This window comes from Aulonocara sp. 'chitande type north' Nkhata Bay, linkage group LG7, assembly GCF_057382095.1.
Source record: "Aulonocara sp. 'chitande type north' Nkhata Bay isolate Kocher_YH1m ecotype deep benthic linkage group LG7, A_spYH_male_GT1.1, whole genome shotgun sequence".
In the NCBI taxonomy this organism is placed as follows: Eukaryota; Metazoa; Chordata; class Actinopteri; order Cichliformes; family Cichlidae; genus Aulonocara; species Aulonocara sp. 'chitande type north' Nkhata Bay.
The window spans coordinates 60,294,615-60,311,623 of record NC_141350.1 but is presented as its reverse complement, the minus strand read 5'-3'; the positions used below and the strand labels follow the sequence as shown (position 1 = coordinate 60,311,623).

Sequence of the window (17,009 nt, the reverse complement as noted above, 5' to 3'; positions counted from 1 at the left end):
ATGCAACTTTTTTTTAAATAAAAGCAGTTGCACACCCAGATATTTCTTACAGTAAAAATCCTCCAACAACCTTTCAAAAGAAATTTTTTTGTCTTTCCTCAATTTTGAGACCAACTGAACCCACAAACCTGAAGCTGCAGACCCCAAACTAACCAAATTTAATGTTTCCTTAATCAGCACAGTAATTTTTAAGTCTTTATGTGTTATGTTTACTCACAGTTTTGATGCTTGCTTCTTCGACTTGACCCACGATTAGCTCTGCACCATCGCTCTGCTGTTTTCTCTCTCCTCATGCTTCTCCTTCGTGCGTCCTGTCCTCAAATATAATCCAACCTGCCTCCTTGTTTCCTCCTTGACTTGTATTCGCAAAATTTCCAGTTAAATTAAGAGTAATCCAGAAAAGTTTTCCTACTTCAAAAGCTCTTCCAGTTGCCTGTCTTCTTGTCCTCCTTCAAATGTGCATTTTATATATTTGTATTTATTTGACTTCATATTGCCATGACAACATAACACAGAGCATCATGGTAGATTAAAGCAGGTGGTTCTGTCCTGTACAGAAATGCTGATAAACTCAATTTATTTGAGTTGTCTTAACTTAGAAAAACTAAGTAAGATGGAAGTTTTTCTTCTCAGTGCGGAAGGATGAAAGATGTGTTTTGAAAATGCCACGTCACTACCGTCCTCCTCCCTAGCACGGATCAGTCCGCATGTTCATGGTGCCAGCATTTTTTATGTAATATGTTGAGCAAACCTAGAAAAGCGTCAGCTCAAGGGATTATTGTTGTCATTGCTGTGGATCTTTACCTGATACACTGACTTGGTGAGTAAATGTTTACTCTTATTCAAACAAATTTTGTGGCTTCTCTTAGTTTAGCACCAGGTTTATAATCGTGCTAGCTAGTTAGTGTTAGCCTAGCGTTGCTGCTGCGGCTGGGCTCATGTTACTTAACAATTAACACCACGGCCTTAAAAACCTTATATAAAAATATGTCTGTGAAATTTTCTGTTGATTGTTTGAAATAAAAAAGTGAGATAAGAGCCCAGACAAAATTCTTCGGGGGGGTGAAAACAATAAGCCAAGAGTTAGCTGTGCTCGCGGACTCTTATCAAGCCTTGACCTCCCGGTCAGCTATCGCGCTGGTGGATAACAGAGCTCTCTGAAAACGTGGAAGCACTTTTGCAAATATGTGATATTTTGATAAATCAAGTAGATATTTGAGCATTACACAGCTACATTCTCCGCTGAAAATATCTTAAAAGGTTATTTTGTGACCCAGAAAGGGTAATCTGGGGGAAAGGAGGATCGCATATGTCGGCCATGGTTGTCGGAGCCTGTGCGTACTTGTAAGCGCGCCAATGGCGGAGGAGCGCGGCTAAAAAACTTATTGCTTTTTCTGGGTCACAAAATCAACTTTTAAGATATTTTCAGGCAAGAATGTAGCTGTCGAAAGTTCAAATATCTGCTCGATTTATCAAGACATCACATATTTGCAAAAATGCCCCGACGTTTTCCGAGACGTCCATTTTTTTTCATGCTTTGTGGCACCTTGAACATCTGTGGCATCTATTAATGTCAAATCTAGCCTTTATTTAACAACATAAGCAAACTCTATGTTACAATGATTGCACAGCCATTAAGGATCAAATCGGTTTCTGAAAAATGTTCTGTTTTTTCTCCCTCTGCTTGCTTCTTACTGTCTTTGAGGCTCGGGACCAGTACTCCTGCTGTTGGACAGAAAGACATCAACTCAGTGGTAAGTATTTTGGTTTTCCAATATATTAGCAACTGTCAGTGACATTTATATTAATCAGGCTGAACTTTAGATCAGCCTGTTTTACTTATTGTTTTATTTGTTTTTTGGTTTGGGGAAGTTGTTTCTTTACTGATCTTTTCCTGTCTTCTGTTATTAGACTTGAGATATGACTGCACTAGGCTGTTGCTGGTGACTCCAGTTAATTCTACAAGACATGCTGTGTAAGTAAACAAACAACAACAGTTTGGTCTGCATTTCTTGAAAGATCACATCCCCCAAACTTAGTTTAGAGGGTCTACACTGAATATAGTGAAGTCTGCAAGTTTTCTAACAGCAAAATTTGTTTTGTGCCCAAATCATTTTGCACATCATTAGAATGAAAGTTATTGGCCATGTTTGCATAGCCCTTTTTAAAATGATGCTTTCATGACATTATTGTGTGTCGGGTGGGGGTCAGGGCTATCCAGACTGACAATTGGGACATTGAATGTCACCTCTCCAGTGGGGAGGGAGCCTGAGATTGTCTAAATTGGAGTCTGTTTTATACCAAATGCAGAAAAAAATGTTTTAAGAAAGCAATTCAGCAGTTCATGTTCCAAAAAATATGATTGTTTGCTTGTAGGACACCAGGAGAGATGAGTCCTCCGTCACAGATGGTGTGGTCAGTGAAGATGGTCGCCTGCAGGTTCAAGCTCATTGCATCTCCAACCCACATCCACTGCCACTGTACTTAAGGGAAGTTAAAGACTTTCTTCTGCACCTACATTTGGATCACCTCGATCCATGATAGTCATTCAGGCAGTAATGCCTGGACTGGAAACAAGCCATCCTTAAAACATTACAACATTCCAGCTCATGTGTTGGAATGCAAAACAAATGTGTTGTTTAAATTAGAGGCTGCACTTGTGACAGAACAACACATATTTTTATTTTGATTATATAAGTAATGTAAGTACAAAACAAACTTGTGGTAGGCCTAAACTTATTTTCAGAATAATTACATCTGCGACCTTGTTTCATTGTAAGATTATAACAGTGATGGCAATATAATTGTTTGTTGTTCAGCAGAACAGTGTCCAGTATGTTGGCTGTTATACTTTGTTGTGTTTGAAAATAAAAGTTGGTCTGATTTTAACATCATGACAAAAAGTGTTGTTAATTATTTTTAATCATATTCAGGTTACCACAAATTGTTTTTTCATTTAGTTGAACTTGAAATGTTTGTCAGTAAGTAAACAATTAGCACTGTACAGTCAGAAATATCAAGTTATTCTTAATACTGCAGACTTGCACTGTATAAGTTGTCCTAACAGTCATCTTAAGTAAGCTTTACTTAGTTTTTTTGAGGCAATGAGTTTCCTTAATTTTTTTGAGTTCTGGGAACTAACAAGGCTTTACAGTGTACTCAAAATAAATAAGTTGTCCTAATTTAGTCATTTTTAGCTAAGCTTTACTCAATTTTTTTGAGGCAACGAGTTTCCTCAATTATTTTGAGTTCTAACTAATTCGATTTTACAGTGTGTAAGAGCAGGAATTTAACTACAAACTCTCATAGTTCCCGTCAGTATCATTCATTCTGCTCTGCCTCAATGGTCACAGTGGCTAGTTTAAGTACGTTTGCACCATAGAAATCCACTGATGTTCAGTGAGTCCCTTTGATACATGTTTAGACCTTCATAATTTTCAGGGTGCATGAGTGTTATATCTCCATCTCATCCTAAACATTTTACCAACATGTAAAAGGCATACGTCCACAAGATTTTGATTTGTTTAATTTTAATTGAAACTTGTTTTATTCTGAATAAACGTGTGAGATGGCCCTCGGGCCTCTAAATCCACGTCCAGGTTTGGGTGACTACTTGGATTAGGGGAGTATTATTTAGAGCAATGTTTGTCACTTTGGTTAATTGCTAAACTCAGGCCGTTTTTGTTCAGTCTTTTTCTAACTGAACTTTCACATTTAACATGCTAACTGAAGCCTGTAGAGTCTGAGCTGTAGCTCTTTTATTTTCTGTATTGTACAGTCTGACTTAGGGGTGGATTTGCTGGGATTGGTGACTGTGTTGCATGTTTTGAATAATCTTCTTCAGCGTAGACTTTTGGTGTAAGCTGATAGTGAATGAAGAAAACTATAAAAAGCTGCTGTGGTTTTAATTTTCTAAGAAAGGGATTGCACATAATGCAGAGACGAGCGCACGGGGGATATCCAAATTCTAGGAAGGCAGCCTGCTGCTGTACACAGGCGGATTCTTCTCAGTCAGAGTTCTTAACAACTTGAGTGTTTTCTCAAACCACACAAAGAGTGCTGTTTCCATTCTGGGAAATCTACTCATTGGTGTAGGCAGCTCTTCAAATTATAAGTAGCTATATATGAGCAGCTATATTAGCTTTGACTTATCATATGTTAAATATTATACTTTCCTGGTTTAAAATTTATGATGGCTCAAAATTCAAACCTTACAAATTAAAACCCTGAATCATCACCACCTGTGTGAACTACAAGGGTGCCATCATTTTTCTTTTCAATCCATTAAGTACCACATTTTACACACTGAGCAAGAAAGGAAGTGAGCTCTTCATGGTGACCCCAGAAATGTTAATGTATCACTTTCTAGCATACTACTGACACTGCTCGACATCTTTTTCTTTTTTTTTTGCCTGTCCTGTTTGGTTCTTTTGCCATCAGAATTATTGTGTAAAGACAAAGAAAGATGCCCAACAGATTTACTTTACCAAATGGACCATCCCAGCCTTGCCTTAATGATCTATTTGATTCACCTTTGCTTTTGTTGTTTATTTTGTTTTATTTTCACTTGCTAAACATGGGACAGATTTGACTGGGGGAAAGAAAACGGTGAAAGAAAGAGGAAAGGAAAAACAGCGGGGAAGAGGAACGTGATAAAGGACAAAAAAGAAAAACAAACAGACAAAAAAATACATATATCAATCACCTGGATCACCTGTCAGGAAAGAAAAAAGAGAAAACGAGCAAAAAAAAAAAGAGAGCAATATAATAAATAACATCATCGCGATGATCTATGTGAATATAACAGTAAATACTAAATATTGAATATTATTGTGCAGCACGTAAGATCGACAGCGCACAGTGTGCTTTGAGGTAGGAGCCAGAGTGACAGGGGGGGGTCACTGCTCGACATCTCACAGTACAGTATAAGAGTCCCGCCACAAGGAGACACAAAAGGCTTTCAAACCAACAGTTTCTGCTTCCAAAGTGGCGCCAGCCGTCACCACCGATCATCGTACTTATGTAACATAAACTGTGGATGCATGTTTAAGTTGATACATCACTTAAAGCCACCACTGTTCAGGCATCACATCTGTCCATTAGGTTTCCCTTTCATACTCAACATTTTTATCCCTGGGTACTAACTTTTTTGTTTTTGCTGACTGTTTATTTATTTGTTTGTTTGTCTAATGCTCTTGTTGCACTGCTAAATAGGCAGTAGCCAACATGATTTATAAAGGGATTATAAAATCTAAGAAATTACTGCATTATTTCACCTACTCTTATTAAACTCACTTTCCTAAAAACTGATTGCAGCTTCTACTTTGTTTAGTCAATGTTATGTCTCTAAATTATTTCATATCATTCATGGGAGATATGCTTGATAAATGATAAGTTAACAAGTCACTGCTACCAGCCTAATCAATTCATTGGGGCGACCTGCGTGTTGTGCTGCATTGTCTGATTTGGTCATAGTGTGTAAACACCTCTAGAGGCCACTGTTGTATAGCTGCTGCAAACTGAACGTGCCCGTACCAGAGGTTATACTTAAAATGGCAGCTGCCAGGAAGTCTCTTTGGACATTTGTGTTCGCCCTTTATGAAATAGATATGTTGTATTACAAGGTACTAATGCACCCTTGCATTGGTAAAATAAATTCTACTAGAATAGCTGATACTCCCTTACAGAAGATTTATTTTGACCTTTCTAAAGCCTTCTTTAAAAATTAGAAAATAAAATGAAAACAGGCATATCAAAACAAGCCTACTAGAAATACTACTCTGCATTACATCCTAACACTTGGCTAAATCCTAATATGTAATTCTGGTTTAATAGTTTATTTCACTAAATGTGATTATGCACTGAAAAAAAAAACATGTTGGTTTAGATAATTCAATAGTGGACACTGGTTGCACACAGATGTTTTGCTTTGGCACGAACTTAAACTATTGAGGTGAATTAACACAAGTTATTCATATTCAATAAACCTGTGCAATTTGTGTTGATAAAATATGATTGAAACATGTTTTGGTGAAGTAATTTGAGCTCCTGGATATTTTAATCCTTCACAATTTTCACACTTTATTCCAACACTATTCAGTAACTTTTACCCAAATACTATTTGGTCACTGAAATACTATATGTTATCTTGTCTGTGAAGGTTCTCAGTCATCCAGGTCATCGTAGTCAAAGGAGCTTGCAACTTCTTTAAGTTACGTCTTCAAGTAACTTAAAGAAGTCCAGATGCTTTTCTTTGCAAGCTTCTTTGACTACATGTTATCTTCAAATTACATGTTGGTATTACATTCCAAATATTTTCCAGTGAAAGCCTTATAACAGATTGTATTGTTCTCTTCCAAGATTGTTGCCAGCATCCCCTAGTAACCTTTCAAAACAAAAACGCTAATATCACTGCAGTGACAGTAGGTAAACCAGGGGTCTCAAACTCACGGCTCAGGGGCCACCTGCGGCCCACGTCACCCCTACTTGCCACCCTTACTGTTGACGTGAAGAAAGGAAATGCAATTTGGCCCTTGAAGTTAGTTTTTGTTACGGGGGATTTTGTGGAAATTGAAAATAAGTTGTTTAAAAAGCAAAAATGTTTTAAAATGAGGGCAATATGAGCAGAGAGTAAAAACATGTTGAGGGATTGGCTGTATTAGTTCAGTGAGAGAGTTATATGTAAAGAAAACAATTTTCACTAGCAGTCAAAAACTAATGTGTTCACTTATGTCTGCATTTTTATTTTGTTAAATATGGACAAAACTATTGTAGAAATGCTTCCACGTGTCTGGCCAGAAAGAGAGTATCTTTCCTTTTTATTTGTTAGTTCAATAACAAGGTTTCAGTTAGTTAAGAGTGAGAAGTTTTTTGCATTCACATTTGCAGTTTTGTTATACAATATTTGAAACTTAAAACAAACAAACAAAACACTACATTTTCTGAAAGATTTGTGGGTGTTTTCTTGTTTGTTTGTTTTTGTACTACTTGAACACTAAAGTGGCCCTCCAATGACATGACAGTACCAGCAGTGGCCCACAGCTCATTTAAGATTGACACCCCTGCTTTAAGGTGTTATTATGTGGATATGTTGGTTTTATTTAGTTGCTGTCAACAAGTGGAAGGTAACCTAATGAAGCCTGTTATGTCTTTCTGTGGCTCAGAAGTTGGAAATTTCAATAACAGTGCGTTATCCAATTACTCAGATTGTCAGAGGAGTTCACATTTCCCTATATACTCGATTAAAATACCCCATCTTCGATCCATCCCATACAGGTCACCCTGACAACACTGAGCAGTCCCTTCAGTGACAGGCTGCTGCTCCTGCCAGACTGTACACTGCACAACAGCAGTGAATGTACACCACATATGAACACACTGGGGTCTTTACATATATCAGTGTGCAATACTAAATACCTGCTACTATTAACACCCAAACACTGCACTATGTTTCATTCTTCTTCTACTAGTAATCTGTATAATTGCATCATATATGTGTATATATGTATGTCTGTATATGTATGTGTGTGTATTTGTGTGTGTGTGTGTGTACGTGTGTGTGTGTATGTGTAGATAGATAGATAGATAGATAGAGTGATTTACATATATAAGTACATATCTATTCATTGTACCTGCATAGTCTATATTTCTTCTATTTTTGCAAAGCATTATTGCTGTTAGGTATGCTGCATGTGTTCATTTGTTCCTGCCTTGTGTACTCTGCTGCAGTAACAATTTGAATTTCCCAACTTATCTGAACTGTATCTAAACCCAGCTGATATCTGGCTACATTTTCTGCTGAGCATCCAAATCACACTGGACTGAAGTTTACACTGTATAATGCCTGATTTCTTGTAAATATTTAACGAAATCTATCTGACCCCAGTAGGCACTCCCACACTCCGCGACCCGCCAGGGAAAGGGGGCCCAGGCCCATCCAGACCGGGGCCCAGTGCAGCAGCGCCTCCCGGCCCCACAGAGCCCGGGACAGTCCACCCAACCCCACCACAGAGAAAACTGCACCCACCCCACCATCCACTCATCTTCCAGACTACATAAGACAATAAACGCCCAGGCTGAGATCTTCCTCCACCTCTCCTGTATCTCCCCCTCCTGCAGAGAGAGTTCCTGAAGAGAGGAAAGCTCCTGCAAGATGTGACTATCTCCCCCACCAGTTGAAGAGCCCCCCAGGTGGCTCGACGCACCGGCGGCACCCTGCTCCAGGGCTGGGCCCCCATGCACCCACCCGCCCACAACCCCGGCAACACACCAACCAGGACCCAAGCCCCCGAGGCCCGGCCCGGGCCCCAGCCCAGAGACGGAGCGCCCCCAGAACCTCACGCCCATCCCGGACCCACCCAGGGGCAGCAAAGGCCACTCTTAATACAGACAGAAGTCAGGTAGTCAAAAATCTCTTATTCTGCTTTTTGTATTCTGAACTTCTTGAGTGGACAGCCAACAATCCTACAAATAGACTAGAGGATGTGCCTGAAATGTTTGTTAAAACAAATAACTGGACCTTAGTTGTTAAGCTCAATGTTCTGACTGTCACATGGAGTCTTTCAGGTTGTTTTACGTTTACTATCACAAATGAATGTTTTTTCCCCTAATGAATATACATTTTAGGTCTAAAGTGTCTAAAATCTGCAGTTTTGGAATTTTTCATGTGGATAACAAAATTAAAAAACAAAGAAAAAAAAACACTCCAAAAAAACAAGTGATACATGTGATGAAGGACTGACATAATTTGATTCATAAGACTTTATTTGATATTCACATACTGTAAGCAGAAAACAGCTTTAACAAAGCAAACTTGATGGAAAGGACTAACACCAAGCTTATCCATCGTTAAAACTGAAAAATCAAACCAAAGTAATAAATTACAGATCTCCCTTAAATGTAAAGTGAACTTTCTAATAGGCTCTTCTGGCCTTTGTCTGCAGTCATAAAACATGGCACGCAAGGTACCCACAGCTGTTTTGTCCCCGTACAGTTCTTTAAGTTGAAGAAAGATCTTATCTGGCGTATCCCGCTCCACTTGCTCCAAAATAAGAATTTCACGTTGTGGTTCTCCTAATGCACTCAGCACAAAATCACACTGCTGTTCTATAGACCACTTTTGAGCATGGAGCATTGCACTAATCTGGCTCTCCCGGTCTTCGTAATTCATGTTAAGCCACAAAATTCTGGTACACAGGGTGCACCAATAAAAAATGGTGACACCATATTAACGGTTTCAGATAGTTCATCAGCCATATTGATCAGTCTAAGGCAGGTGGTTTTGTATGCTGGTCAAAAATCCTGTCGACAAACGTCAAATGTTACGTACGGTTCAAAATGACTCCCGTACAAGACTGTAGTAAGGTCTACTATTGACCAGTAAGAAACCACCACACTCACACTGCAATGGGGTCCACAAGATTTAGTTTTCTTCGTCCAAGTCAGACTACAGGCTGAGGACACAACTCCGGCCTGGAATCCAAGGCCCAAAGCCATGAACTTCTTCTTTTTGCATGTTGTTGTAAGTTAAAATCCTAATAAAACGTCTAATTATTTATTTACCTGCTGACTGCAAAACAGCCACCACACTTCCGGCTGTCACTTCTCCTCCATTAGAAGCTGCAGCAGACGACATCATGCCTGCAGCGCAGGAGCCTGCAGCTATTCCAGCTGAATTGAAACCTGCAACTCCCAGAAGAGCAGGAGCAGTGACTACAGCACCTACTGCAGGAAGACAAGACATGTATCAGACATGGATTGGGCTTTGATTCAAATTAGCTTACTTGCTCCTGCAGCAGTACACACAGCTGTCACTATAACACAACATAAGAACACACATTAACATCTAACTGGGCCATAGCTCAGCACACAGCTGATCAAGGATTTAGATCAAGTAACTGAGCTACAGAGAAGACGGGGAGGCTCTACGCTACGATGGAGTTTTAGAGCCACAAGAAAAAAGTTGTTGATATGGACATTACTGTTCCACAACAAACTGCTATAATTACTGTTTCTGCTACAAAATTCCTTATTTAGATGAGTTAGTGAAACAAATTGATCAGCCATTGTGTGATACAACATTCAACCTCTTTATTGCACGAGGATGTAACCATCGATAACCTTGCATCTGTCCATTAGATCGTGGCTCAAGACTTGGCAGTTTGTCTTGTAATTGGAAGGTTGCCGGTTCAAGCCGCGGCTCGGACAGTCTTGGTCGTTGTGTCCTTGGGCAAGACACTTCACCTACCGCCTACTAGTGGAGGCCAGAGGGCCCGATGGCGTGATATGGCAGCCTCGCTTCTGTCGGCCTGCCTCAGGGCAGCTGTGGCTACAACTGTAAAAAAAAGCGCTATATAAATGCAATCCATTATTATTATTACCAGCCCTTTTTTTGGTACAACCTAATACTTATCACCACACTGTGTTTATGAGCTAAAACCAGGGAGTTTTAGCTCATGAGCTAAAACTCCTGGTGAAAAGCATTTTAAAGTTGTGTTCTGGTTATTTTAGCTCATGTTTCCTTCTTGCTAAAACCAATTCTGAAGTACGATTTCACCAACTCAGATGATATACAGTAGCAACCATGGCAGCTTGCCTTGAGACAGCTGTAATCTCCACATTTTGACTTTATTCTCAAAATGATCGATAATACCTTTCTTAACTTTGCCCTCATACTACATCGTATTATCCTGACTGCAGCACAGTTACATGTAATTGTTTCAGGAAGAAACACTTGGTTACTGATCATCAGGATGCTTCACAATGAATACATGTATTGATATGTATTTACCTATGAGTTTTAGAGATAAAATAAAAATAAATAAATAAGCAAATAGGTTTGTTAAATGCCCGGCTGTGATGGCTAAGGCTGTCACTGAAACACAAGAAAGAAAACTAAAGATCTCACCACAGCTGAGTCTGGAAATATTAAGACATTTTCTGTAATGCTAGAATCATCAACTCATATAATGTAGAGATGATCTGAAAAAGGCAGCTGTACTCACATAGACCCATTGTTCCACTCAGGATGAGGAACCTAAGATTGGACTGTGTCTTAAACAGAAGTGAGCATCAGCTGTTATTTCCTGGATAATGAAACTGAATGGGCGTCACTGGGTCTGTGAAGTAAATAAACTTCCTTTAGTCGTCATAGAACAAGTGATTGTGAGGCTGGATCTCAGGAGGTTTGACATAGTTATTTATTTTATTTATTTTATGTTTTTTATTATGTATTTCACACACATGTGTTATTTCAAGGATTGTTCTTTCTATTTTAATCCTTATGTTAAATCAACTGCTTAAAATAAACACAAACAAAAAGGAGGTTATGATACGGAGCGTGTTTGAATGTTATTTGGGTCACTGAAAATGTGTCTGCATTATGTGTGCCCTTTCTTTGGGGTGTGGTATGCAACAGAAGAAAGACCGCAGGTACCAATTAGTGTAGAATTTCCTCACATACTTGAGTCATACCTTGATTCTGGTTTAATGTTGTTAAGAAAAATAGTGAGAAACAGAAATGGAAATAAAATGGGTGAGTATAAAAGGCTTATCACAGCAGACACAAGAGCAGAAGGTGAGAGGAGTTATAAAAACAACCAACGTCTGAGAAGCCCTGGACAGGAGATCCTATGAAATGGCAGCACTGGAGATCATGACAAGACACACGTTCAGGAAAGTTTATTACACTGCATTTAATCCCAGTCATTTTCAGAGAGAGATTAAAGGTTGAAGACTGATTTATAACAAGTCCCCACACAAACATAGATAAAGCACTAAAAGTGCCTCACTGACGAGCAAGAAGTGCAATAAATAACTGAGAAGTGATACATGCTGTATGGGCGTCGCACATATGACGAGTTAGGAGTGAGAACGTGTTGATCTGCAGGGAAGCAGGAGACTGTTGTTATAGAGTGGATTGAGGATTTTTATTCTTTATTTCTATTTTTCAAGACTTTGTGAATTGTCTTTTTTTAAATAACTTGGCTTACCCTTTTTGGTTTTGTTAATATTGGCAATAGTGTGAAGTACTATTGTTGGGTTCGAATATATTTATTATATAGGTCATCCAGTTAAGGTAAATGTCATGTTTTGAATTGTTAGAATCTGATGAGCATTATTTTATTTTATTTTTTGTTGTTTTGTTTTTCTGTTTTCCCCCTGAGAGATTACCACCTTAACGTGGTCAGGCGGTGTGATGGCTGCAGTTACAGCCACACAGTGGTAATATCAGTGTAGAGGCTTACACACAACACTGCATCCACATTGGTCTTTCTTTAAATATAAGGTTTAATTTACAGGATAATAAATAACTGGTTTTGGTCTCAGTTAGGTTTTTGTGTGTTTTACCCCTTTTTGTGATTTTTGTGGGCTGATCAGCCACTATTTAAGTTTCCCCCGTTGTCTTCTTTAGTGAGGTCAGTTTGTTTGAGGTATCAGTATTGGTTGTTGTTAACTTTGAGTAGAGTTCTGTTATTTTGACCTCTTTTATGGGCACATATGATTTTTTTTGTATAATTTAACCAACTATGTTGTTGGGTTAAATAAATAAAAAAATGGGGGGGGGGGGGGGGGGGGCTGTACTGCAGTGGCCCTGAGAGGCCAAACGCAAACCATCAAAAAGGAAAGTTATGAGTTTAATGTTAAAATACGAGAGCGTTTCTCTCGTATCTGTCCTGATACTGCTATTTCATCTGCTATAAACAATAACCATACACTATTATTGCAATCTATACTACAGCTCAAAAGTCTGTAGAGAATTAAAAATGTCTTATTTTCTGACAACAGTAAAAATCGTTTAGAAGTTTTACTAAATTAATCAGAAGCGTAAAGAAATATAAATGATTAATGGTAACATTTATCATAAATCACAAATGAGATTTAGTGGAATATCTACTTAGTGTTGTTGAGACTCTCCGATTCTTTTTGTCTCGGTAGAGATCACGCAGAGATGTTTCCAAATTTCACACAATCCTTTTATTACCCATTTTCCTTACAGATGCATCTGGAGATCAGCACACTGCATCCTGTGCAGTCCTACTCTAAAGGCTGATCTGAAGGGTTTCACACAACAGCTACAGTTATAGTCTCTGGTCTCCAATTTCTACAGTAAATCCCCCACAATGGAAAAACACTGGTAAAGTGGCCTGGGGTGCTGACACCCTGACCCCCATCTCCTTTTAAGGTAATGTACATTGGCAATTGTCTGCCCCTCACCCTCAGTAAATCTTGCTACTGTCCTGTGTTTGGGGTTAATTGCCCCACTTCCCTGCACCCCAGTTCTTTGTTCCCATCCCAGGACTATTTTCTATTTTCTAATCTTAAATCCTATAAACAACAAAATCATACTACGACACACACTAATAAACTACATTCACTATGACCTCAATACCTATTAGACAGCCCATTATTTCTACAGTGTACTGTTATGAAAACAACAGAATGATGATGAGACACTGTGGTAAAGTCTTACAGGTATATTTGCAGATAGTTATCAATACAGGATAAACACTGTGGGCTCCAGGAGACGGGGCAGAGGTAGGGAAGGTTGTCTGGAGGCACACTCAGACACTGTCACAGAAGGTCATGGAGATCCGTAACACTGAAACGTCTGCACAGAAACAAAGAGTGAGCAACCCATCTTGCCTCAATGATTACCGCCCAGTAGCACTCACCCCCATCATCACTAAGTGCTTAGAGCGACTGGTCCTAGCACACTTCAAATCCTGTCTCCCCCCCACCCTGGACCCCCACCAATTCGCATACCGCCGGAACAGGAGCACAGAGGATGCAGTCTCCATCGCAATGCACTCTGTCCTCTCACACCTGGACAACAACAACACCTACGCCAGAATGCTGTTTATAGACTTCAGTTCAGCATTCAATACAATCCACCCCTCACAACTCATCAGGAAACTGACAGACCTGGGTATCAGTTCCCTCATCTGCAAATGGTTACTGGACTTCCTGACCAACCGCCCCCAACATGTCCGGCTGGATAACCGCTGCTCATCTACCATCACAATGAACACCGGTGTACCACAAGGCTGTGTGATGAGCCCTTTCCTCTACTCCCTCTTCACCCACGACTGCAGACCTGCTGATGGTTCCAACACCATCATTAAGTTTGCAGATGACACCACGGTGATTGGCCTCATCAGTGACAACGATGAGGCCGCCTACAGGGAGGAGGTGGATCGTCTGGCTGAGTGGTGCGACAGAAACAACCTGCTGCTTAACACCGAGAAGACCAAGGAGCTCATCGTGGACTACAGGAGGAATGCTGACCCACATCCACCCATCCACATTAAGGGGACGGCTGTGGAGCGTGTGAGCAGCTTCAAGTTCCTGGGAGTCCACATCTCCGAGGATCTCACCTGGACGACCAACTGCTCCAAGCTGGTCAAGAAGGCTCACCAGCGCCTCTTCTTCTTGAGGACTCTGAGGAAGAACCACCTGTCCTCAGACATCCTGGTGAACTTCTATCGCTGCACCATCGAGAGCATCCTGACCAACTGTATAACAGTCTGGTACGGGAACTGCTCTGCCTCGGACCGGAAGGCGTTGCAGAGGGTCGTGAAAACTGCCCAGCGCATCGCCGGAGCACCACTTCCTGCCATAAAAGACATCTACAGGAAGCGGTGTCTGAAAAGGGCTGGGAAAATCATCAAAGACCCCAGTCACCCATCACATGGACTCTTCACCCTCCTGCCCTCTGGGAGGCGCCACAGGAGCCTCCGGACTAAGACCACCAGGTACCGGAACAGCTTCTTCCCCACAGCTGTCAGACTCCTGAACTCTGCCTCCTGACATCTGACCCACGTTAAACTCATGGACTGAACATACACACACCCACAATGGACAACTGTACCCTCAAACACAATAATAACATGGACTGAACCACCACTCACAACCACTAGCACTTTATACAGCCTCTGTAGAAACTATCTACACCCTCACTTATCTTAACTGCACTACTGTATAGCTCTGTGTAAATAATCATTCTGTACATTCGATAATTTTTAATCCTACAACTGTTTACAACTTGCATAGTTCCCATTTCTGTATAGCTGTATATCCCAGATTCTGTAAAGTTATTTATTTCATATTCTGTATAGTTTTTCATATTTATATCCTGTTCATATCCTGTACATAGCTTGTACTCACTACAGCCTGTACATACTTATAGTTATAGAATATTCACAACATACTTCATACCGTGTACATTATAACATACCATAATAGACCCATTTCTGTAATATACTCACATATCTATATTATTGCTAATATATATTGTAATATATCTATATCACTAAAGCACTTCTGGATGGATGCAAACTGCATTTCGTTGCCCTGTACCTGTGCATGTGCAATGACAATAAAGTTGAATTCTATTCTATTCTATTCTATTCTATTCTATTCTATTCTATTCAAAGGCAAGAACTGATGGAAAATGTGACATGACTGTGGCATAATACGTTACCTTGGTACTGCAATGATCTGGTTGTTTAGAAGCCAGCATGAAGACCTCGCGAGGAACAGGCGAGTAATCAGCTGATTGTTCACAAGTGACTGAGGGACGGGAAGATGGAGGAGCATCCCCTAAAAAAGACAAGCACACGGACAACAACACAGGCATACACCGAAAGAGGAGAGAGAAAGAAGCAGGCCAGCAAAAGAGAGCAAGGGAACCATGACATCTACTGAGGCCCATTTTTATTTGGTACATCGTATCACCAGATGTCAGTTTGTGATGTTAGATCCCAACTTGTCAGTGAAGAAATCTTTTTCCAAAGATATCAGCACAAACCAAAATCATTGTGTGGATTAAAAAGAGCAAATTGTTGAAGTTTGTGATGGATCACTCCATTTTCTGTTTGCACTTGTCAGATGTGTTGCAGGTATATAACCATGTGATCAGTCCATACAGCAGTGATCGTTACTACAAATGGGCCCATGTATAAGTGTGTAGATATTTCCTAATACATCATGGGTGATTTAACATAAATGATTCATTAAACACACATCTGTGAAAACATTTCTGATAAATTTCATGTAATATTATGTTAAAGTAAATGTAAATTATTAATTAAAAGACGACTGTTTCAATCTGACCACAAACCTTTGAGCAGTAGTGTCACGCTTATCAGTGGCTCATGGTTGCTTAAGGCCTATGTCTGTACTTGACCACAGAGGCAGAGCATCATTCAACCTGCCAGCTGCCTATCTTGGGAGCTTTTCAAGGATGACAGACTCCACTTTCTCTGCAGCAAGACAGCTCATAACTTTTTTACAGTGTCTCCCTGTCCTCAGACTTCTATATATTCTTCTGTAATACATAACTATACACTATCATTGCAATCCACACTACAGCTCAAACGTTTGAAGTCAATTTTCACCTGGTTTATAACCATGTGATCGGTCCACACAGGAGTGATTGTTTCTAAAATTTGGCGCACGTATAAGTGTGTAGACATTTCCTAATGCATCATGGGTGATTTAACTTCAATGATTAATTAAACAAACATCTGTGAAAACATTTATGATCATTTTCATGTAATATTATGTTAAAAGTAAATGTAAATTATTAATTAAAAGACAACTGTTTGAAACTGACCACAAACTTTTGAGCAGTAGTGTGTGTTGTATGCATGTGTCTGTCTGTATCTGATCAGGATTTTGTCATCAGTTTCAACAAGACGCTCATTTTTTAGCTGTTTCTATCATCAAAATTGAGTTGGAGTGTTTTAACTCTGATGGCAATCTCTCCCTAACAAGTCCACTTTATTGCGTGCTCATTTTCTCCTATTAGTTGCTCATACGTATATAATTAGGAAACATGCATTAAGTCAGTGGTCCTCAACCTTTTTTGCGCCACGGACCGGTTTATGCCCAACAATATTTTCACGGACCGGCCTTTAAGGTGTCGCGGATAAATACAACAAAATAAAACTAGTACCGGTACCGGAAAAAAAGAAGATTTATTTATGACACACTTGAAAAGACCCAGG

The 17,009-nt window shown here is 39.7% G+C and overlaps 2 long non-coding RNA genes across 2 annotated transcripts; one reads left to right on the top strand and one right to left on the bottom strand.

Moving 5' to 3' along the window:
• The first annotated feature begins 688 nt into the window (after window positions 1-688).
• On the top strand, window positions 689-2,884 carry LOC147326457 (uncharacterized). The gene is made up of 4 exons (XR_015130603.1): window positions 689-820; window positions 1,706-1,754; window positions 1,912-1,975; window positions 2,377-2,884. It is a non-coding gene; the product is annotated as an uncharacterized LOC147326457 (long non-coding RNA).
• Window positions 2,885-9,792: 6,908 nt separating this feature from the next.
• Window positions 9,793-16,617, bottom strand: LOC147326456 (uncharacterized). Its single transcript, XR_015130475.1, has 4 exons — window positions 15,482-16,617; window positions 13,472-13,609; window positions 11,004-11,117; window positions 9,793-10,333 (listed from the first exon to the last, which is right to left on the bottom strand). It is a non-coding gene; the product is annotated as an uncharacterized LOC147326456 (long non-coding RNA).
• Window positions 16,618-17,009: the final 392 nt, after the last annotated feature.